The sequence below is a fragment of the Bacillus rossius genome, assembly GCF_032445375.1.
Source record: "Bacillus rossius redtenbacheri isolate Brsri chromosome 4 unlocalized genomic scaffold, Brsri_v3 Brsri_v3_scf4_2, whole genome shotgun sequence".
In the NCBI taxonomy this organism is placed as follows: Eukaryota; Metazoa; Arthropoda; class Insecta; order Phasmatodea; family Bacillidae; genus Bacillus; species Bacillus rossius.
Window position 1 is genome coordinate 12,943,968 of NW_026962011.1, and position 25,084 is coordinate 12,969,051.

The following is a 25,084-nucleotide window of genomic DNA, read 5'->3' on the forward strand; positions in this document are numbered from 1 at the left end:
ACCGTAAACGATATGCTTAAATATTTAAAATCCCTTGGATGCAACATGAATATTAAGGTGCACTTTTTACACAGCAACCTGAAATTTTTCTTGAAAATTAAGGAGACAGCAATGAGGATAAGGTGAAAGATTTCATCAAGATATTAAAATTATGGAGAATCGCTGTCATGGAAGATGGGATACGAACATGATGGCAGATTATTGCTGGAGTTTAAAAAGGGACTGTTCCAAGATATATTCAAGAAGTTCACGATAAAGAAGTTTCCGAAGAGTTCAGTGACTAGATGGTTCCATCGATGACTTGTTACTATCTTTGTAAATATAATAATATTAGTATATACTAATAATATTTGTGTAACATAATGATATATGTATAATATAATAATATTTGTATAATTAAATAATAAGATTTTCATGTTTAAATTTTAGTTTGATTCATGGATTTAACCTAAAATAAAGTAAAACGTACATTTCACTAAAACGTTATATCATATAAATTTGCCTCCTCGGCAAAACACCAATGCCATATTGGAATACACGGCACTAAATTCATATGAAATCAGTTACAAATACACCGACACCAAAACTATTGTTGGCCTGTGTAATTCTTGGAGTCGGATGATTAAATTTATTGTTTGCATTTGTTGATCACACATTACTGGAAAATTATAAATTACTTTGTTCAGTTAAATTGTTGGGTAGAAACACTTTGCGGTGGTAGCGATGTTATTTTTGTGTTCTATATATGTTATTATTTGTTTCAAGTACAAGAATATCAAGTGCTCTATTATTTATTTGTGGTTAATTTTTATTATTTATGTAATTACTGCCCATGCTATGATTTCAAAGCATGATATATATTTAAAAAAAATATATTTATTTCATAACCTTGAAATTCAATCTCATTGCCTTATTGAGTTTGTCTAGGTAGAGAGAGAGAGAGCGCGAGAGAGATAGCGAGAGAGAGCGAGAGAGAGCGAGAGAGAGAGAGATTCTTTGAGGCAATCCTTTGTACGGCAGGTTTTGAAAGGTCGTGGTTAAAAAAAAAACACACACACACTTGGGCGGCGCACCAATCCATTAGCCCGGCTACAACCCTGTCCAAGCCACCACCAGCCCGGATGGTCTAGAGTTCGCTAGGAGGAGGGTGATGGAATAACGAAACACGGGAAACCAGGAAGCGAGCAACTGCTGTCGAGAAGAGACCAAGGCCGATGTTGCACCAATGAGGTTGAACCGGAGCGGACGGCAGCTTCTACTCTACGATTTTTTGATGTGTAAACATCTTAGCTCTTTATACACGGCAATTGGTAGGAGTAATTTCATGAATGGAACGGAAGTCGGATGAACAGAATGGTGTAAACACGGCGCTGTCATCTGTTTTTATCTCAGATACCACTAAAAGATGTGTGGCCCGTGTGATTAATCCGTATATATTGCTTTAGTGAACATCGCAGAATTTACACCACGCATATGTACGAGGACTTTTTTATTGCAACATCCGATGGGCTATGAAAAAATAGGCATATTTACGTAACATAAATATTTTATCACCAAAGATACAGCAGGTTCTTACTTATTTTTCTACATAATTATCAAAACGATCGATGTATTTTCCATATCGTAACACAAGCTATCTTCGAAGAAGTAAGCTGCCAGTGAGGAGAGATACAGGACCAGCGCCTGTATCTCCCTCTCTCTCGCAACGCTGTTGTGAGGCGGGTGGACTAACACTGCGGCGCATTCTGCCTCACTACTCGCATCTCTTGCGACTAGATTCGTGTGAAACGGGGCAGAATTAAATCAATTTTCCTACATACCTGCGTTCACTTCCCCCCTTTTTTTCCTGAGATTATATCTTGGACAGGAAAGGATTTTTGAAGTGAAACTTATTTCCTGAGGGTGTTAAAATTTTCGTGCGTTACGAAAATTCCGAAAACACATGAGGGGAAAATTTATGTACGTTGTGGGGGAACCGGTAAGGAGGAGAGTGTGTCAGTGACAACGCTACTCCAACGCATGCGCTAGTGATCAAATGGGTACGTAGCGCTGCTTGTGTTCGTCTGCTCCTCAGTTCATTAAGGGAGATAATACCCTCATCCCATCTGTTCTCAATTATTATCTCTAATTCAATAAATAATAATTTATCTCTATATTTACCTGATAAAAAAGAAATTTCATTTATATTGTGTGTGGACTCCACGCTTGCACTTTTTTTTTTTTAAGAAACGTCTTCATTTGGAATTAATTATTCCTTGTTTCCAAGACCAAAACAAACGTATACTCTCAGCACATGAAAAGATCTTATGTTTCTCTGGTTTATGTTTAAAACGTTCGTGGCAGGGAACATTAGACAAAAATTCTACTACGAGCGTTGAGATTAGTGTATGTTTATTAACATGGTTGTCCGACGTTTTTGAAAACACGATAGGCGGTGATTCAAACCGCGCCCATGGCCAGAATCATAATGAACGTAGCAAAGCAGTTCGAAATGCTTGCATATACGTGCTGGGAGAAAAAAAGTAATACGATAGAAACTTTTGTTATTTCTGGAGCTTTATACACATAGGCTCTTCTGCAAGGCATGACGTCAGGCACTGGTGTGTTCAGTCTTGGGATATATTGAACATGTAGGAAAAACCACGCGACCTTCTAGTCCTGACAAACGGCGGCATATCTTCTCACTCCGGCTGTAAAGCTATATGAGTCACTGACGTTTGTGTTGTTTGACTGTCGTAACATGCATGATGGTTTTGATAGACGACCGCTGGACTGTACAAGCGACACATTGCGTAAGAAGTTTCCGGGTGCAATGATGTCATTATTTTTCCCTCATCTCACCAGAAGCTATTTAACAGGTATTATGCAAAGCCACTTATGGTCCAGACCAGGGGTCGGCAGACTTCCGAGTGAGCTGAGCCAAATATTAAGTAAAAAGATTCTCCCAATTTTAGAGAGCCACAACATGTATTTTCTCTGTATCTAAAGGGGATTTTAAGACGAAAAAAAACGCAGATAAAATCAATATCGTTTATTAAAAATTTAATCAAAAGTCTTAAAAATAAAAGCTACTTTGAAAAAAAAAACATACGAATATGTAAAAAAAAATGATAGTCATTAGTAGAGCTCTGCTTTTAAACCAGGAAACCTAAATTATTTTAATTTATTTATTATTAAAATACAAGAGAACCCGGACGAGTGCGATGACGGTCGGTGCGATGGCAGGACATGCCTTGTGATTGTGCCGTCGGATTTTGTTCGACATTTTTTTCTGTGCTTTGGCAGTGCAGTGAGTTGTAGAGCCGTACAGTCCTATTAAAAATAACCGCATGCGGCTCGCGAACCACGGTCTGCCAACCCCCTGGCCTAGAATATTTTGTGCATTTGAAATGCTTCTGAAATTTTTCCTTCCATTTTAGTAGTTACGTCCGCCCACTTGGTCTAATGGCTGGCGTGTCTGGTTGGCAGGCCAGGAGGAGGCCTTGGTTCGTTCCGCGGCCTGGATGGGGATTTTTCAAACTTTCTCCCTGGGTTCAGCACTAGATGATTGTGATGCCCCTTCCACCTTCATCCCGCGGAAGGCAACGGTAAACCACTGCAGAATCATCCTGCCTTTGCACGCATAAGGACGTCACGACTAACACTTTGTGGCGTTGCTGGTGCACACGACACCCAGCAATTGTTTAAAAATAATTATCATCATATAAATCTTACTAGCTGCAGTACCCGGCTTTGCCCGGGCTGAACACCGGGTGATATATTGTCCGCGAGTTACAGCTAAATGGATAGCGATATTTCCAGTGTGGTGGACATTAAGAAATTACACATAATTACTGTTTGTGTATCTGTGATCTATGGTTATCTGTTTACCCATGGCGATCGATTAAAAGGTTTAGAAGTTGATGCGCTACAGCGCCATCTAGCGGCGAGTTACAAAAAAAATGTTTGGCATTAAAACCATCTCCATGATAAAAACACTTCGATGTGCCAACTTTCATGGCGATCGGTCAAACGGCGTAAGAGTTTATCGACGTCATACATGCCAACATCCAATTATATATATTCTTATATTTCGAAATTTTGGGGCTTTCACTTTTGCGGAAAGTGGGTGTTCAGGACCTCGAATGGTTTGGAACATTGTCGAGATTTTGGGGCTTTGTTCCCAGAGGGGGGCGAGGAGTTTGAGGACCCCGAATGGCTCGAAAACACTTAAAATCGAAAGAGATAGATTTTTAAAAATTTTTAAACTTTCGAAATTTTGGGGTTTTACCACCTGGGGGGGAGGGGGGTGATGTTGAGGACCCCGAATGGCTCAGAAACACTCCAAATCGAAAGAGATATAAAGGAATATAATAATGTAGGCATTTACTGTACTCCTATCTACCATAATAACAATATTGACAAATAGAAAAATTATTACCTACCTATGAATAATTATCTAAATAAATTATTAAATAACTGTATGTTTAAGAATTTACGTACATACATAATATTAAACTTCAAACTATACACACCAAAAAAAAACTAAGGATGTTTGTGAAACTATTTTTATTTGTCATAATGTTTAAAACATTTGTAGGATTTGTTTATATGTAAAACTGTGGTGGCAATATTCCGCTTATCCAAAGGAGTATAGAAATTAATAGAGATATCACCACAAATCTTTGAATTAAGTAAAAAAAATAGTCCAAAATGAAACAAATAGTATAAATAACAACTAATTTGACAAAAAAAAATATAACTGGAATGACAATGTTAACATCCGCCTGAAATTTAATAGAAGTAGGTAGGTAAGAATATATATGTATATATAAGAAATTAAATGAAATTAAAACATACATAAATAAAATTATCTCACACTCAACCAAACATAATGTTTAATATGAAATAAAGGAAGATGGCAATTAAACTTAACTATTCTAATTAATAAAAAAAACTTTCCTGAAATAGTAAAATTCAAATTTTTCAACAATATATTACATAATTGATAAATATTTATGGTCTTCGGTTTCAGCAGCCCTAAGACTCTTGGTGATCAGCAGATAAATTATAAACACTAAACCAAACTCCTTGCAAATAAGTAGGTACTGTAAAAAAATAACAATATTGACACATAGAAAATATTAGTAGGCCCTGCCAACCTATGAATAAATTTCGAAGAAATTTATAAGTTTAAGAATTTATGTAGGGTACCTACATAATATTAAACTTGAAACTTTCCACACAATAAAAACCTAAGAATGTTAGTGAAACTATTTTTTTTTATTTGTCATAATACCTAAAATACGTATGTTTCCAAAATGAAACAAAGTATAAAATAATGACCAATTTGACAAAAAAAAAATTGTACAACTTGAATGGCATTGAAAACATACATGTGAAATTTAGAAGAATTATGAGTGCCCTAGGTAGGGAGAAAAAAATATATAGAAGAATATAAATTTAAAAAATGGGTGCGTGTACTTAGGTACGCGCATGAGAAGTTATACTTATTTGGCATCATTAAAAAATAGTTTTTAATTGCATGCAAAAATAGTGCGTGGAGTCCCTCCACGCGGAAGAAGTGAAACTTCGTAATGTGGAAATGAAAATAGGAAGGGGTAGAAATTATTTTTAAGAAATCATATTATATAAAATCAAACTTAAAAAATAAAGGAAATAAATTTGTAACGATTCATAGATTGAACTTCAGAGAGAGAGAGAGAGAGACCTATTGAATGTCTATAAAACTAACTTTTTTATGAGAGCAGATTTTCATTAAATAAATCATGAAATCATTAAACGATAAAAGCTGTTTATTTAATCAAGCGGACGGGTTCGCCCCAAGGAGAAAATTGACGCGGCGAGACCTCGTGGACATAGAGAAATGACACACACTCACTATTTATGTGTCTATGAAACATGATTTTTTTCTGCAATTTAAATTGTAATTTACAAAAACGGTATTGAAAATCGAAACAAATTTGGCGACACTACAAACTGTCAAGATCTTTATTTTTTTCTTACTCTCTACTTAGTTCCTTACAATAGCAAAACGTAACGTAATGGCTTGAAAGCTATTGCTCGGCAGACATAGAGGAATGACACTAACAGTTTGTATATCTATGACTTACATTACATAAAATTAAGATATATTTTTTTAACCCGTTTAAAAAATTTTTAGACAAAAGATAGCCTATGTCTATCCCCAGGATATAATATATATCCTTGCCAAATTTCATTACGATCCGTTCAGCCTTTCAGCCGGGAAAAGGTAACAAACAAACAGACAAACAGACAGACAGACAGAGTTACTTTCGCATTTATAATATTAGTAAGGATTACAGAAATAAATACAGTCTTGTAATAATACCAGTATTATATGTATTACTGAAATAATTGTTTCCATACAACTCAGCAACTCCAAAGTTTCGTAAATGGTTAGTATACCAATGACACTTAATCCATGCACCAAGTATAAGTAATTTGGATTCCCACAGTATTTATTTAATTATTCATTGGAAATATACACATTGAGTTGAAAAGTGAGCTAAGTTCAAAATAAAATTCAAACGCCATTATCATATATTGAGTAACTTCGATTATAATGCAATCTATAGAGCACAGGCTATTAAAAAGTCATCCGTAATAACATATTACAGACACTCTTATAGAAAACAGCCAACGTACAAAGCTTGACATAATTATTTACATTTGTTGTTTGTTTATAAATATCAATAATGCGTATTATAATTTGAGTTACGTGTAGGAACTGTAGAATAAATCTAATAATATTATGTGTAAAAGAAAAAAAAATATTTTACAGGTTTGAGCGCGATCTCTCTTTTATCTCTTTTCCGCACACTTCGCAAGAATTCGTTGCCGGTGCAGCAACGTCGACTATTGATTCATTCTATTTGGAGAGCGAAAGGTTAAACTATATAATTAAATGGCATCAATAAAAGCGAAAACGACTTGAAAAAAATAATAAAACCTGTTTTTGACCTGATTTTAAAAAAATTTGGCGTTTTTAAATACAGCCCATCTTTTTTAAAATGCATTAAACAGTTAATACTGTGAAGTTTCATTTTGGCTTTGTGAACATTGGTTCGCACCATCTGCCACAGATAGCAGCACCGTGGTTAAACATTGCCGTCCCATGCTATTTCCGTTCCATTAAATAAATTATTTCTACCAAATGTCGTATACCGAGAGCTAAGATGTTTTATAAGATGATGTTACAGGTTAAAAAATGAAAAGACGTGGCATTGGTATTTTACACATTCTTGGGGTGGAATAACTACTGTGAAACATTCATTGTCACATCTGCATTAATGATATTTTTTTACCAACAATTTATTTCACATTAAATAATAATCTTCAAAACACCCGTACCAACGCTTGGCACCTGTTTGACACAGAAAAGCAGGAAATGCAACTGAGTTATCGTTGGTTTTTCTGGGAGATAAATTTTCGCCACGGGGTGTCGTGGTTGGTATCAGTGAAAGGTTACTTACGGGTCTTCAAAGACCGATAAGGAAAGTATATATGTATCCTTGGTTCTTTCACTAAAGCTTGAAACAATTTAGACCAACCAGAACTGGAGTACTGCAAACAAGGAAGCTTAAAACAGCGTATTTAACGCTAATATTATTTGCTGGTGCGACGGCGTTCTGCATACAAGGTAATAAATATTTATTTAAGCATTTATTAGCATTACTCATATCTTCAATAGATTGTAGTTTTGAACTGTTATGTCATTTTGTTCCGTTTACACTCAAAAATAATAAACGGATTTCAATGAAAAACCTTTTCCTAGCCAGATCATTGGCTTATTTAAACACTAGGCTATATATTACTTAAAAAATTTCACCACTCAGGTGGTGACAGGAGGAAATATGGTTTTACGATTTAAAAAATGCATTTCTCCGTAATAAATCAAACGGAAGTTAAGATATTGGAAAAGAATTGAAAAACAAAAAACATTAAATAATTTTTACTATATTAACACCTAATCATTTTTCCCAAATGTGTTAAAGTGAAAAAGTTTAGTTTTATAAAAAGAATCATACACTCGAATTACACATCTCTTAAACATCTATAGCAACATAAATTTAAAAAAAAATGGTGAAGCAAAATTGTGTAATTATTTGTGTAAGAGAGCAATTTCCATTTTCTTACCTCTAACTTTGGAAAACTCTGGATGCATTTTAAAAATAAATTAAACTCTTTTATAGCTCTAAGATGTGGGATTTTAAAAAAATGTTAGAGAGAAGTTTGTTTTATTAGTATTTTTAATATTAATAGTACCATATCTTTGCATCATCTCATCTTCAGAAATTAATTTTTTTACAATAAAATAATACCTACCCAAAAATAATCTACCCTACTCGTTATTTATTTATTTTTGATTCTTACCTCTTTTAATTTACTTCAGGATACGTATTTTTCTTTAAAAAAATAGGCCTTCCTATTTTATTTTTAACTCCGTGTGGGAGGATTTTAAAGTAAATGGCGTTTTAAGTTTTTGAATATTTACTGAGCAAAACAAATATTCTAAGTTATGTTTTATGATCTTGAAATATAAAGTTTTAGTTGAAAATTAAATTTAACATTTTTAAATGCACTTCCAATAGGGTGCACTTCTAATACGTCTATCATTAAACCGTAATGTAATGAAACTCTAAATGTGGAAGAGAGTGAAAAGGGGGTGAGTGTAATTTTATCAAGCTTAAATATATCTTTAAATTCACTTAAATAAAAAATAAGAAATAAGCACAAATTACCTATATTAAAAATTATATAAGTTGTCACAATCATAATTCTAACTCTGAATGGTTTTGTAATGAATGATAACATACAATCGAAATATTCATTCTATATACATATATGTATATATGTGTGTGTGTGTGTGTGTTTGGAATGTATCACATACATTCCTTCTGATGCGGAAATATATGCACGAGCAAAGCTGTGGTTGGCAAGCTTAGCACGTATAAATGATTCAATTTAATTTTAGATATACTGAAAGTAGGTACATTAATATTTAGCTTATTTAACGAGATCAATTGTTTTGAGACAGTATAAATAATGAAGCTATAATGATTCTTTTAAATACTTTGCCAACCAGTTTTTTCTACAATTAGTGTTTGGAAATTAATATACTAGAAAATAAGAAACGGACAAAATCTCACTTAAAATGGTGATATACATACATTTTTATTAATAAATTATTTATAAAAATTAAGTTAACTATTTAAATAGTCTCATGTTTAATGTTGTACTTAAAATTAAAAAACAACATTTGTATGAGAAAATTTTATATTATTTAATGCTTTAATTATTGCCATAAAACCAATTTATAATTAATGAAAAATAAAACAAATTTATCCACAAGAAGCGTTTTTATATCATTAAAATTATGGTAATTTTATTAAAGTTTGTATATCTTCACACATTATAAACATATGTAAGTCTTTGTCGTGTAAATTGTAAAGGAAATTAATGTGGCAGCAGTAGTTCCATCAATATATACTGTTATTATTTAAGTATTTGCAGATAGACAATAATATATGTAGTAGCATTTTTTTTTTTAAATATTTTTTATAAAGTCACTGAAATAAGTGTTAATTCTTCAGTGAGTTTCTGCAGTATAAAATGTACCACTATCCATATATATATATATATATATATATATATATATATATAAGTGAAAGCAAAAATATCAAAAAAATGTATCTATTTATATAGACATTGGGAGTACGTCGTTTGTCCTGGAAAAGTTTGTACTATACTTTTATACTAGAAATAGTAAAAATTTTATTTAAGACCATCAACACGAGAACAAACGACATTAGGAAAATTTATTTTATAACAAATTACTTTAAACTTTATAAGAACCTATACCTTGTGCAACCAATAATATTGGTTTTTGTGTAGGAAATAAAATAATTTGAATTTATGTATAGGCCTAACAATGTATATTCTTACCATAAAAAATTGTTCTCGATACACTATTGCGGTTTCATACAATATTTAAGTTAATTATGAACCACAGCATAAAAATTAAATAATAATTAAATGCGCGCAAAGCCTGTAGAGGTTAAATATTACTACAAAAGGATAAAAGCCATACTATCTCTAGTTGGTAATTCAGAATATTTCTAATTTAAACATCAATATTCCTCTTAGCTTATAATACGATGTTAAGTTGTTGTAAGAATTTGTTTTTTTAATACACTTGTCTATTTTATTTTCAGATGAAAGCCAACTTCATTTTACTTATTTGCTGTATTGTTGCTCTGGCAGCATTCGTGGTGGCGAATGCTGAGTTTCGCGAAAGAAGAAGTCCCAATATTATTACTTCAATGGCTGGTAAAGCATTAAATGCAACGAAAGTTGTATTTTCTATGTTTGGCAAATAAATATTTGGTATTCGAAAACACGGAGGGAATAAAACTTCCGAAAAAAGTATTTTATTGATATTTATTTTTCCTACCACATTTTCGGGATGAATGCAATCACTTTGTGTAACTGCATGTAAAAGTAATAAATTGTATTAATATTTGGTTTTGACAAACTCATAGGAAGAAAATAAATAACATAATTATAGACATTACAAAGCTGACTCTAGGGGTAAAAGAGTTGTTTTCTCAACTCTCTTAAATTTTTTAATGTATTTAGAAATGTAGAAATATCGTATCCAATATTTTTAATAATAACAAATTAAATTAATATGCTACACATAATTGAAGTCTGATTATAATTTTTATAGTACCATTCATACATTGAAAACGTGTTAAATTTTCCAACTGATTGAATACGTCAAATCAGTTACATTCAAAATTAGATCCCACTATTTATAAAAGTTGAGTATCAAAAATGTTTCGTTAAACATGATCAAACTCATGGAATTAGGGTTTTAAGTTGTATGACAATTCCAATGAATGTTACAAGTTTTACGTTTCACAATATGGTATCAAAATAACACATGTAATAAATATGTTTAACACTATAAATGGTAAAGCTCATCAGTTTGTTAAAAAAGGGGTTTAGGAATTTGAGTTGTGGTAAAGAAATGCATTGCAATTTTAGCGGATGTTAAATCTTGAGTTTGTATATTAAAATAACATATGTTTCAATATTTACACAAGCTAATAAACTGTATTCAAGCAATGGAGTTTGGTTGTGAACAACAGTCAGAAATATATTTCATTAAAAGTAAGTAATGTATTTATTTCGCTGTAGTTGTTTGGTCGCACTACTTGCCTCCCAACAGGGTGAAGACTGGTGTTCTCGCAAGTGGGTAACGTGACGGACGTTGCCATCGCCTCGACGACCTGGAACACTTCCGTGTCACCCCCCTTCTCCCTTGTTGCTCTATTTCAATCTTTGCGAAATGATTTCACTATTTTCGTATTTTCCTTACCTCAAACCTTTTGAAAAGTGTCTCCGAAAATCATTGATTAGGGTACGAAATGGAGCTCTTAGGCATTCATGCCTGATAAAAAAATTAAATTAATGAAAACTCTAATGAAAAAAATACGATTTTTTCGAATTACTACTATCTGTAACGTAGCCATTAATTAGTTTCTCGGAGATGTTCCTAAAAGCACATGAAAAATATTTGTAAATATATTTTCCAAAGATTGTATTGTAGTATAGATTTTATTTTAAGCCAGAGATGTATTGGCTGTAAAGATATTAAAGGAATAATAGTTCGAATAACACGATATTTAAGTCTGAATAAAAATACCTTTATTATCAACAAAAAAACGCACGGGTAAGTCTAATTCATTACCATATTTTCTGCATCTATTTACCTAAGTAAGGTTATAAGCTAGCTAAGAAGTTTAAATCAATGCAATTAAGTTAATAATTTGTAAATTTTTATTTCATTCATATAAGAATTCGGAAGTCACCGTTATACATTAATAATAACTTTAGTAATCATGTCATATTCAGGTTGCTAACAGTATCATATTTTTAATTGATCGATGCACGAATGAGAGTCATTAGGACCCCGCCAAAGTTTAATGTACCTTTTGGTGCATAAAAATACTGCTCTAAACATAGTTTAAAAGAAGGATATAAATTGTTTTATTAAAACGTCAGCAAACAAAAAATTGTATTAGTAGCGATTGCGAAACATAAATAACAATGTATTATCAATACATATTAAAACCAACTATAATGTCAACCCATGTTTAAGCTGATGTAGAACAACAAAAGTCAATACATTTGAAATGCTATGTATGATTGCTTTATACTACATTAATTTATAAATATAAAAAATAATATATTTAAGAATTAAATTTGTGTTAGAATCGGAAGAGGCCATTAAGTAATACTAAATTATGTTAAATTCCCTAGTTGTTTAGTACATTTATACATATTTATATTTTTAACAAATAATTTTAGTGCTTGTGATATCACTATTAGACTTTTTGAAGTTAATTTTATATAATTGACATCGCCTGAAACTACAAAATATAAATTAAATAGATAAAAATATAAATTTCAAAACAAATTTATTATGTTTGAATTCAAGAATCTCTATTAATATCGTATTTGAATACCAGTTGAAAGTCATATAAAAACTGGTTAACGTCTCAATATTTTACTGAAGTTAACTATAATCGTGTGATCATTTATTTTGCCATAAACAGATCTGCGAAAAGTTATTTATATTCAACATTAATTACAGTTTAATTTGAGCTACTGACCAATTTGAACCTTTGGAATTATTGATAAAAACTTGGATATTAGTATGATCTAATAGACTCAAAAGATAAAAAAAAACTTAAATATTATCATCAAACTACGTAGCTCAGGAAAACACATGGGAAGCTCTTATAGTAACAGAAGTTTACTAAATAGGACTTCTGGTTAGCTGGTTAATCATATAAGAGAAATTAAAATATTCAGAATTATAAAAATACACAGGTGAAGCCATTAATTAAAATTTTCAAATCATTAGCTAATTTAAAAGGTCAACACAAATTGAAATTTGTAGTCACATATCTAAAACTATAAAATGACAAACTCTACAGACATGTGCAAAGTAAAAACTACATTAATTTTGTAGTAGTTGACGTCATTAATCGTCCATCGTCAACTTACAAATACCATCGTTGAAGAATCAGGGAGGAATCTCCACTGGACGTCATTTCGTAGATGGAGTAAGGCGTACACTATCTTCTCACTGCGCAAACTGGTTTCTAGAAATTCCGGTCGACTAGTACCGATAAAGTAATTGAATTCACACGAACCTTACAACTGTTAGAAGAGTTCAAATAAGAGATATAAGATATCAATGACTTGGAATTAACATGGTCCGTAGCGTCTTAAAGAGCCAACAAACTCATTAGGTACAAATCTTACAAGATCTTTTGTGATATAATTGTTCGTTGAACTGTATAATCATCTTAAGGTCAATAAATAGTTTTAGTGTTACTATTGCTGTTTATTGACAATGTTAAAATATTATATGTATATGTATACTTGTGCTCTATCCAAGTCTTTATCGTTATTTTTCAGTTCTGGTACATTTACTAACATTCCAAATAACCAAATTCATAAAAAACATTTCATAACTCACAAACAAAATTTAATAATTCTTTCTTTTATTTTAAACATCATTCACCGTGATTAATTAAAAACAAGGATGATTTTGACATGATTATCTATACACAAAAGTAAAATTAATAAAATCTGTACCTTACATGCTACTCCTCAGATTTCCATGCATTACCATATTTAATAGTTTGTTAAACTAGGCTTCATTAGTTTAGGGAGAGTATCGTAGTTGTCATCAAATAGCTTTAAATTTTTTTAAATTTTATTTTGATTCTTAATTATTTGCGTAATTTTTGACCTTGTGTTTTCATACGTCAAGTAACCTACACGCTTGCTTAAAAATCTTAATGATATATAATAGATCCAAGTAACATATGCCCTTCAGAAACCACGATAAAATTTCACGTAAATGTTTTTGCTATTTTAAAGAAAGTTGTAAATATATTTTATTTTTTCATTCTTACAACTATATTATTTTTTATTTGTAATATATTTTTTATGATTCTAAATATATCTCAACAATATCCAACAAAGACACGTGTTTATACTTGTTTTCGTGCTATCGAAATTATTTTAGAGAAATTTCGGGGAAAAAACTGTAGGTAAAATTACTGTCGTTGAAACGATTCTTTGGTTACATCACTTTTGGCGAAATAACTTATGACACAATGACTGTTGGTCTACTGTCTTTCTACTGTATGTTTATGTAACTTTCTGTCGGTCTACTGTATGTCGGTCTATTGACACAGAAAACCAGCAGGGCGGTTTCCGTTTCAGAGCTGAAGGTCACTCTCAAAGATAAATTCTCGCCACGGGTTGTCTGTCCTTAATACTATCAGTTAGAGATATCCCTTGGGCCTTCAAGGACTGTCCAGGAAGGTATATATGTCAATGTGGTTCTTTCATTACATCGAACTATAGCTTAGTGGAATACTGAGGGAACTTGGACGGCAGCAAATTGCAACGATCATTTATTTTGCTGATACAAAATAATATTGGATAAAAGGTAGTAAATGTTTTTTTTATTTATAGTTTTCTTATTAATGTATATGAAAACGTACTTTTATTTCATCTGAAAGTTGGTTTTTCTCAAATGAATTGAAATAATAATATTATTGACATTATTTTTTCCTCCAACTAGGAAATTTTGGTTGGCAAATTCAGGAACTGTATATTTTATTAATGTCGTACTAAAAATTTTGTTTTTTATATACACAGTATCAATCTTTTAGATATTAATTTTAACTTCAAAAAGCTACTTTTTTCTAAGAATTTCGAATTTAACATATACTGTACTCTTATTAAAAAATTAAATAAATGACTTAAGTTACATTAAATAATGTCTCAAGCTCTTTTAGATCACCGGAAAAACATTAAATATGTATTCATAAAGGTAAACTATTTTGATGCGTTTAAAATTACTATGTTATATAAATAAAATTTATCGTTAACCAATTTTCATAAAATATTTTTGAAAATTTAATACAAATATTATAAAACTAAATAATTGTGTACGACCTTTATTATTTGAATTTTGTAATTTTTAATTTAATTCCAATTTGTTATTTTAAAATTTAAAAGTGTTGGCGTTTGTAAACTTACATTAATTGAATTTGATTTTCCTGACAAAACATAACAAAACTCCAGTTGACTTGGTGTAAGCTTTTGGACATACGCAATTGCTAAGCACATGTATGTCTGTAGTCTGTTTTAGAAAACTGTTCTGTTTGTTTTGTCTTTCTTTTTGTCGTGTTTTTGTCTCGTTTTGACTGTTGTGCTGAATTTTTTTGGGTTCAATATTTTTGTGCTGTCATCATTTGAGGGGGTTTTTCGTTCTCTTCTGTTTTTGGAAAACTATTAGCTTTTCGTCTTTTCGTTTTGCTGTGTTTTTGTCTCGTTTCAACTGTTGTGCTGAATTTTTTGGGTTCGGTATTTTTGTGCTGTCATCATTTGTGTTTTTTTTTTCGTTCTGGTAATCCATTTTTCTTTGTTTTTCTTTGTTTGTTGACCATATTCCTGTTGTGAAGTATTGTGTGGTGTTTATATCGTGACAACAGAAATTTTTTGCTTAATTTGTGTTTTGGTCATTTGTGTTTTTTTATAGTTTTCTTCTACAGACATACATGTGCTTAGCAATGGCGTATGTCCAAAATCTTACACCAACTCATGAACTCCCATTGCACAAATCTTTCAAAGATAATAAAACACCAATTTCTGTACCTGAGTAATAATGGTTTTAGTCAAAACTTTTATCAATTCTATGGAATTGCTTGAATTCAGATAACTTTAATTTTAGAATAAATATACAGTATTTGCTCAAAACCCTTTTTGTGATATTTGGGGGAAGGGGAGGGGCGCAATGCAAATCATGTGACCAATTTGTTATTTTCTAGTACTAGTTAACAAGAGTGTAAATGTTTTATTCTTGGTAAATAAATATATTTTAATGTGGTGAATTAACTAAATCCAATAGGTATTGTATGAAGTAGACAATACAAATAATTCAAAACTCTCATGAATAAATTTTACCAAGAATTTTTAGTCCGAAATACATTTTCGGGGTTGTTTTAGTAAATAAACCAAATCCAATAATATTTTTTACAAACGTTTGAAGCAAAAAAAAATTGGAGGTTAGTAGTAGATAAAATTATTTATTGCCAAAGTAAAGTGCAAGCATCTTCAACAAATCACAAATGCAGTAATATCCTTTTAAAACTAATATTACTGAGACGTTTTAATTGTTAAGTGGAAGTATTAGCAAACATCTTATCAAAAGAGTCTTTGATTATAATTTTTTTTTAAACAATAGGTTTATAATAATCAAGTGAAAAATGTACAAACACATTTAGTTTAATTTTCTATGGTTTTATAGACTCTGAATCTTATGTTGGCTTTCAACCGATACATCAAGTATATTTTTTTTTTGTTTATGACGGATACATATAAACATTTTATGCAACCAAGCGTTAGTACATAATTTTTGTCAACATTTAAGACATTATTTTAATTGTTCTATGATATTTTAGATTATTTTACATAGGGCAGAAGATACAAAATTTATATATATAATCTATAGTAATATTACAAAGCTGAAGAGTTTGTTTGTTTGTTTGAACGCGCTAATCTCAGGAACCACTGGTCCGATTTGAAAAATTCTTTCAGTATTGGATAGTACATTTATCGAGGAAGGCTAAAGGCTATATTATATTATCAATAACATTAGGGATCCTTACTAAAAGTCCAATTTAGAATCAAATGCGTTGGAGGGGGTTAGATACAACATGCAGTACACGTACGAAGTGTGTGTTGACAATGCCGCAGGCGCTAGAAGTTTATTTCCTATTGCCTATTAACATTGTTGCCACGCACTAGATGCCTTATCATTCTTTATTTTCCCATACAAGTACAAAACACCCGTGTGATATTAACAACGAAGCAATCAGTACCCTCATAAGAATTCAATTAGTATTTAAATACTTTTTATCACTTTAAATCGCAAACTTAAATGTTGTTTTTTTTCCCTCTCTCTGTGTTTAATTTGTTTTTTTATTGCCCTTTTTTTCAAGTATATATATTTTACAGACTTGAAACTTCACAGTAATGTTCCTTATGTTACGCAGGATGACATTTTCCGAAAATTAGATCCCATGGGTGGTTAAAACCAGGCAACAGTGGGTACTTTGTCTGGCATGAGAACAGGATTTTGCATTGTTCATGCCTTCTGCGTCTCCATGGCAATGGGCATCGCGCGGCAGTGGTATACCCACAAGGAGGGGCATGTATAATGAGCGGCGCAAGAGTGATCTGCCTGTAGACTACCGTAGCGAAGTACGGGTACATCAGTTGTACGTTGCGTGCACGTGTCGGGAAACCATCGGTTCTATTCATTTTCTCTCCGGTACATTATACAGCATTGTAATAAATGTTCACTGAATTTTTTTTTATTTACCATTACTGTAAATGGGAGATGTGGCTTAATTTTTTTCCATTAGTATAGCCGTGCGAAGCCGGGTCGGGCAGCTAGTATAAGTATATTTTACACAATTAGTGTGGCTGCAGTAATTTCATAAATGTGTTATGTTCACATGAATCAAAGTATTTTATTTTTAATCAGAGGTAAGGTTAATTCATCCTTACCATTATATTTGCAAGATTACCTATAGTGTCTCGAAATTGGGAAGATTAAAACTTTTGAAAATACTTTAAATATCGTGCATAAGTTAAAAAGCTATTACTTTAATTCAGTGATAGGGTTCGGTGAGGCAAACATGTTAATGAAACAACGTTCTACATTTGAGTTCAAACCATGACATGACTTAATTTTGGAACCACTAGTAGGTAATTTAAGTGTAGCGTGGGAAAATTTTTTTATAAATATTTAAGTGGATAAAAAATCTTTAGCTTCTCTCGCGAATAAGCATTTTTCTGACAAGAAGTTAAATTTTTTGCGCAATTCAAAAATCTTACTTCAAAATAGGAAAAAAATTAACATTATTTATGTAAAACGTTTTTATGTATATACACCCAAGAAGTAATTATTGCTGAAACATAACAGAAATATCTCTAAATAAAAAAAATAGATGAACGAAAAGTCCACGTAGAGTAAATAAACAGCTGAAGTAGTACTATAATATGTGTTTAAGTATTGTTTAATCAATGAAATAATTTATTTAGAAATTAAACGTCATACCTCTAACATTATCGTACTGAATTCATTGATACAAAATTTGTGTTAAATACACATGTTTATTCAATAATTTATTTTTTTTTCAGATGAAAGGCAACTTCCTTTTCCTTTTCTGTTGTATAATCGCTCTGGCAGCATTTGAAGTTGCGAATGCTGAATATCGCCAAAGAAGAAGTCCCAATATCATTTCATCGGTGTATGGTACAATCGTGAATTCAACAAGCGCTATATTTAGAACCATTTTTGGTTTTCTTGTATAACTGGTTGTGATTTGAAAGCATTCTTCTATCACGATTAACGAAAGAAAAATCTTTTGTTGGAACTCGGCGATCTTACCACGTGTCTTGAATAATTGCAACCTTTTTTGAGTCTGTATGTAATTTTAATAAAATATTTTAAATTTTGATTTCTATGACCTGACCACAAAAATAGACAGAAAGAACAAAATTAATATTGCTAAAGACGGCACTGATTATTCACTATACAATTTTGACATCTTAATTTACTTTTTATTTCCACTTCTTAGGAGAACAACCTAAAATTGATTAATATATTAAATTTACAAAGCATTTATACGAATCACCATATATTTCTGGTTTGATTTCATAGTTTATCACGTTATTTAATCATAAACATTTCCTAAGTTATCACCTCCATTATAAATGGATAATTTAGAACGTTTATTTTTGATGATAGGGACTAAGTATTTTATAAAAGTTAATTTCATTAATAGTGTTTCCCTCTTGATCAAACTCTTTCTGTTACACTTTTAATATTTATTCACGGTCAATGAATTTAAACAGTATTTTGTTTCTCAATATCAAAATGTCATGATAACACTCTTTTTATGATAATTTATAAACCTCTAAAAAATGATAATGCCAATCATCTTGTAAAATAAAGAGCCTATATTTATATGGTTTGAGAGATATAATTATGGTCAGCGACTGCATGTGTGTACTGAATACTGGCTTCAGTTCAGTGTAAGTACCACTTCATGAAAATTCACATATGCTCAAATTAGGCTTAGTGTGTTAACCTACAGCAACTATAAAGAAAATTGGAATTTGTAAAATATTTAATAGATAAAATTATGTATCAAATTATTCTTAGAAAGGCATGTTTGCTTTACCTTTATTATAAAATAAATGTGTTGAACATGTAAATAAGTTTTTTGTGCTATTTTTAATATGCTTATAAACTGTACTGTGAAAATGTTTTATTTATTCAAGAGATGTAGTTAACTGTTTAACTTAAAAATGAAAATCACCCAGAATGTCCTTATTTATACCTGAATTTTAAAATAAAAACAGAATTAAACTGGTTTGGTTCCACAGATAGACTCTTACTTTCATCTTGCTTAAGTTGTTTGACTACTTTTCCTTCCCAACCCCTTTAAATGCATTCCATTGTTGCTCCATCTCGAGTCATCCTTCATCAATTTCTAACAACTGAGATTTCGAGGATACTTAATTTTATTTATTTATTTATTTAAAATATTCTATTACTTCAAAAGAGCAAACGTGTGGTTAATCAGTTCCTAATATCCAAACTCTAGAAATAAGTTGAAAATGTATTGATGAAAATAAATCTAGAAAAAATTATTTTATTTTTAAAGACGAACCTAAAAGTTTTGGTTTATGTAAATAAAAATGTGTTTGTTGAATTTGTTAATGAGTTGTTACTTAAAAAAATCAATTTAATTAAGGTTTTCTAACATTCAATCGTCAATTTCTAAACCCACCACAACATTAAGTTCTTTGAATGAATTTTTTAATGGGGAAATTTGATTTAAAAGATTTTCATTGTCATAGGCCATTGCTGGTTTTTTGCTGTATGTCATTGAGAAACCATAAGATTGAACAAGAAATATGAATACACAAACATAAAGGAAACAAGCCGAAATCAGCCGATGTAAAATGTTAAACACACATACAGCACAGAGAGAATCCCGTGGAAGGAATTAGATAGAAAAAATATCACAGCACGGTGAAAACAGTAGAATCCATTTAATCTGGACAATACAACGGCAATAAATGTGACGAACATGTGAAACCAGTGATGAAATTAAACAAATATTCATTTACAACACGACAACGGCACATACGAACACAGTAAGTAGGCTTTTTCTGTGCCGTCGTAGTTCTGTTGTCCAGATTATCTGTTTTGTATCATCATTATGTTCGTATGTTTGCTGCTGTGTTGTCCAAGATTGTTGTTTGTCTGCATTTTCTGTTCTTAATACAAGTGTCACTTTGTTGTCAGCTCACTGTATGTTTTGGCTCCCTTTGTTTCGACTCATTCCTTCTACGGAATTCTCTCCGTGCTGTCTTTTTAAACTGTTTTTTTTTGTGTTTGCGTATTAATCTTTCTTGTTCATTCTTGTGGTTTCTCCATGACGTATAGTTAAAACCAGCAATGGCGTATGTCCATGAAAATATTTTAAACCACTACAACATTATTTTCACACCTTTTGTATACCATTGTATAAATTTAAAGTCCAAACTACCGATAATTTTTTTTAAAATTTGTATAGTGATTTTTTAAATCCAGTAAATATAAACATTTTTAATATTTACAATTTTTAATTTTAATGGTCTGAACTGAAGTTGACCAGCTTTTTAAGTGACTATGAAATTCTTAATGAACTAAAAGAAAATTTTGTACCCTAATATTTATAACTCAAATAATTACCGTTTACATACGATAGATAGAGAAATGTAGGAAATAAAAAACGAAATGTGAAATATGTCATGAACTTAGGAACTTTTCTAAAATAGTTTTACATTAAGTTTTTCCTCTTTTTAACTGTACAACTGAGTCTTAGTGTTTGTCGATATGAAGCTGAGACATTGTGGGAGTCAGAGTTTAATGTGTGTTTCACATTTACAATAGATTAAAAATTCGTATACAGCTACACAAATGGAACACGCCTTTTACTATCTATTCAGATTCACTTGTATAAATGAAACGCACTTGAAACTGACAAACAATATTGTAGTTTTTATAATATTTTTAAATTTGTCACAGAAAAAACTGGTTTGAGCCTATCAAACTCGCTAGAGAATCATTTAGTATTTTCACACGAAAAATAGTTTAAATATTGGATTTTTTTCAGTGTGAAAAAAATTTACACCCGCTTGGATTTATTATTATCACTTTTATTGTTCGCATATTTTCGACGCATGGAACTTGCAGCACAGCCACGGAACAAATGTCCTTTATAAGCATACTGACAATTAACACAGTGGTAGCAGCATCCAATGTTTCTCAGATTAAAACTTGAGTTTTTATACGATTTTATCAGTGGAAAGAGCATAAAACTGGTAAAAAGTGACTCCCAAGATAAGCTTTGTTCTTTCTCCTGTAGTATGCTTATTTTCTCAATGAAATGAAAGTCGCTTTCTATTTAACTTATTTTTACTTTTATATGTTTGGATAACGTGCTCAATGTTCCGTTAAATATAAAAAAATAAATTAATGTAACTTGAAATAATTTTGAAGCAAAAAGTAATTCAATTTTTGACATTCATAAAACACATGATGAGAATTAAAATAATAACTTTAAAAAAATTAAAACAGTTTTCTAGCTCAGTTTAACTACACGTTGTTTCCTACATTTATTATTTCACACTAAACGAAGACACTAAATATATAATAATTATTACTGAACTAAATCATTTTGCCGCTTGCAGAAAAATATTTTTATCATTAAAAAATGGTTTTGTTTAGACTAAAAATTTATTTTTTTATCATTTTTTAAAACTCAGTTATAGCATAGCAGCTTTTGTCAGAAGTTACAGTTCTACAAATAAATGTTGAACATACCAAATACGTTGAAGGTTGCTATCGATGTATTCATAAACAAAATAATTTTGTTTCGATTTATTTATTATAAATAAAAACTTTTAATTTGATTGTTTACTTTCGTTATTTATGTACATTTTTTTCTCTGGTAGGTGGATAAACGTTTCCAGGGCACTATAGTGGCCGATCATACGATTTCAGTAAGTTAGTAACTGACGAATATTATAATGTTTGGCATACTGTGGTAACTTAAAAGTTCAGATTATTTCCTTAGCGAGAGACTTTTGAAGGGATCGATTTGGGAGAATAGATTGTAAATATTAAAGTATCTATTTAGACAGAGGATTCAAAAAAGAAGATTCTTACTTTGACAGCTGAATATTGTGAAGTAATAAACAAATAAAACACATATTAAAGAAGAACCCAATTTTCTTCCAACGTAATAATATTTATTTTATATTGTTTTTTTTACAAAAATATTTATCTGTGAAAGTCCTAATGTTCCTAGCAGCACATCAAAAAAATGCATCACCTTAGCTTATCAAATTGTACACAGTTTAATAGGACAAACTCTAGGAACATTGCAAGGCTTGTGGAGCTAGGCGGCTCAGTGGAACCCACCTGTTACTGGCTCTCACGCCCGTCGTCTGCTGGAAGCTGCTTAGAGGCGGCGACCGAAACCTCTGTGTACAATCTGGTGAAAGTGACGAGAGTCTTATCACTATGGTAGTTGTCATGAGAGTGAACTATAATTACTCTCGCAATATAATCTGTTTGAATGTACATAAAATACAACGCCACAGTTCATTACTTTCTGGAAAATGTCGGGCATAGGCTTTATGATGTCGTAATAATACTGGTGGAAACTGGTATGAAAAAATGTAAAAACATTAAAAAAAATTCAAAGAAACAAGTTTTAAAATAATTAGGGTGCTTTGTTTATGTTTGGTCTTCTTTGCTAAATGATGTGACAAATAATGCCAAATTTCATTATTATTTATAAATTACTTGTATTCCAGAGGACACAGTTCTGTTTCCCTAACTGGCTACTCTGGTTTCCCAAAGTCATTTCAAGTTAATGCTGAAATTATTCCTTACTAATATCAAAGCACAGTTTTTTTATCTTTATCTCTTGCCTTCGTTAGTTTTAAACCCATAGCTAATTATGAGACGTCAGGAAAATTGATAATTGTTCCTTATCGCGTGTATAAGTTTTATACATTTATCCTGATGGCATGGTCTTGTAGAATTTATCCTGTGCTACATGATGCTTGCTGTTTTAATTTAATACATCGAAAGATCAAGGATAACATAAAATATCACAAAACAAACAAATCTTAGTACGTAAAAAATAAATGCATCTTCTGATTTTGATTTGATCTGAAAATATTGAAGGGTAATTGATCCGAATCACATAAACCATTTTCTTTCTTGATACTGTATACATTTTTCCCGCTTTACATGATGCTTTCTGTTATAATTTAGAATTTCTAAAGATCCTGGCCAAACAGAAAGTAAAATAGCTATCTCAATACAAAGAGATTATGTCCGGTTTTGTGGCATTTTCTTTTCGTTTGTACTCAACTTGCGATCATAAATCATTGTAACATCACCAGGTTTGGTTGTTTCCAGGATTTTCCAACTTAATAAGTTAAAACCGCCAGCTTCATGTACCACAGGATCAATTGTACTGTTTCACGCTATCATTTAAACCGGCAAAAGAACAATAATCATATGATTTATACAACCAAAAAATAAAAGCATGTGGCTGTGTCATTGACACGGCCATGTGTTGTACGTGAATACGTGTAATATTTTCTATACAAAATATAAAATATGCAGTTTTTTATTTTAACACGAAATATATACACTGTAACTATTTTACACTAATGTTTTATGCATACAATCGATAGATTTTGACGAGAGCTGACGATTGAAACTCAAACGAACGCCGTAGCTACTCCGAGTCAAACGTTATACTAAAATGGAAATCTCGAAATGCAGCAAAATTACCTCAAAATGGCGGCGCTTCCCCTTCCGCCACGCGCGATGTGTCACAGTTCTCACTTAGCGTAATGAATTCTTCGATCCTTTAACTTGGTGTAATTAAGTTTTGGATGGAGATGATAGATATGTAGCTGCAACACCAAACTGTATCCCCCAGAATTTGTTATCATTCGTTTATTTTTAATTGCCTCCCACTATGGAATAAAGTTTATTCTCGACTGAAATATAAATGATATGATGATGTACCTAGGTTTGTCTGTAACTGTTTTTTTTTTTCGAAGCTGTCAGAAAAACTGTTCTGACCCGGTGGCAGACATGACGAACGTGGTAGACGCTCGCGGCGGTTCGTCTGGACGGGCACCCATTTCGCGTTCGCGCGTCCCAGTGGTTTAATCTCCGGCGGTCGACGGAGGACGCCTCAATCCCCCCCAGTGACAAGTGGAACCATTTACATCGCTCCGAGCCGTCGATCCGCCGCGCCCCGCCCTCCACGAACGAGCCAGCGGGAGGGGCATCCACCGGGTGATTGATCAAGGATAAGACTGCCACCGGGGCTCGGAACTTCCTTTCTTCCTTCCTTCTTCCTCGGGCCCGATTGGCGACATCAATTCCGCTCCCCGCTCTTCGCGGAAACGCGAGACAATCATTCGCGACAAGACGGCACGGAAGAGGAGGAGCGACAGACATAAAAAAAAAGTGACGAACGGCGATCCTTAATCAATCCCTGCTATAAATAGGAAATAAAAATCCTGTAGATTGACTGAACATTGATTTACGTACGAAACATTAATTCTGTCTGACGTTTGATTACTTCACCCAGTCTGTGCAGATTAGTTTGTCTTGAAATTTTTTTTTTGTTTGACATTAAGTTTGTATTGAAACGTGTGCTAAAAAAATGGTTAGGTAAAAAAGTCTTACATTAAAAGCTACTTTACAATCTTTCAACATACAGCTGTTTACAAAATACTTATATATGCATATTTTATGCAAACATTAGAAAAATAACGTAAATACCTAAACTTATGT

The 25,084-nt window shown here is 31.6% G+C and overlaps 2 long non-coding RNA genes across 2 annotated transcripts; both read left to right on the forward strand.

Moving 5' to 3' along the window:
• The first annotated feature begins 7,552 nt into the window (after window positions 1-7,552).
• On the forward strand, window positions 7,553-11,203 carry LOC134542019 (uncharacterized). The gene is made up of 2 exons (XR_010076721.1): window positions 7,553-7,663; window positions 10,239-11,203. It is a non-coding gene; the product is annotated as an uncharacterized LOC134542019 (long non-coding RNA).
• Window positions 11,204-14,095: 2,892 nt separating this feature from the next.
• LOC134542020 (uncharacterized) lies at window positions 14,096-19,580 on the forward strand. Its single transcript, XR_010076722.1, has 2 exons — window positions 14,096-14,563; window positions 18,331-19,580. It is a non-coding gene; the product is annotated as an uncharacterized LOC134542020 (long non-coding RNA).
• Window positions 19,581-25,084: the final 5,504 nt, after the last annotated feature.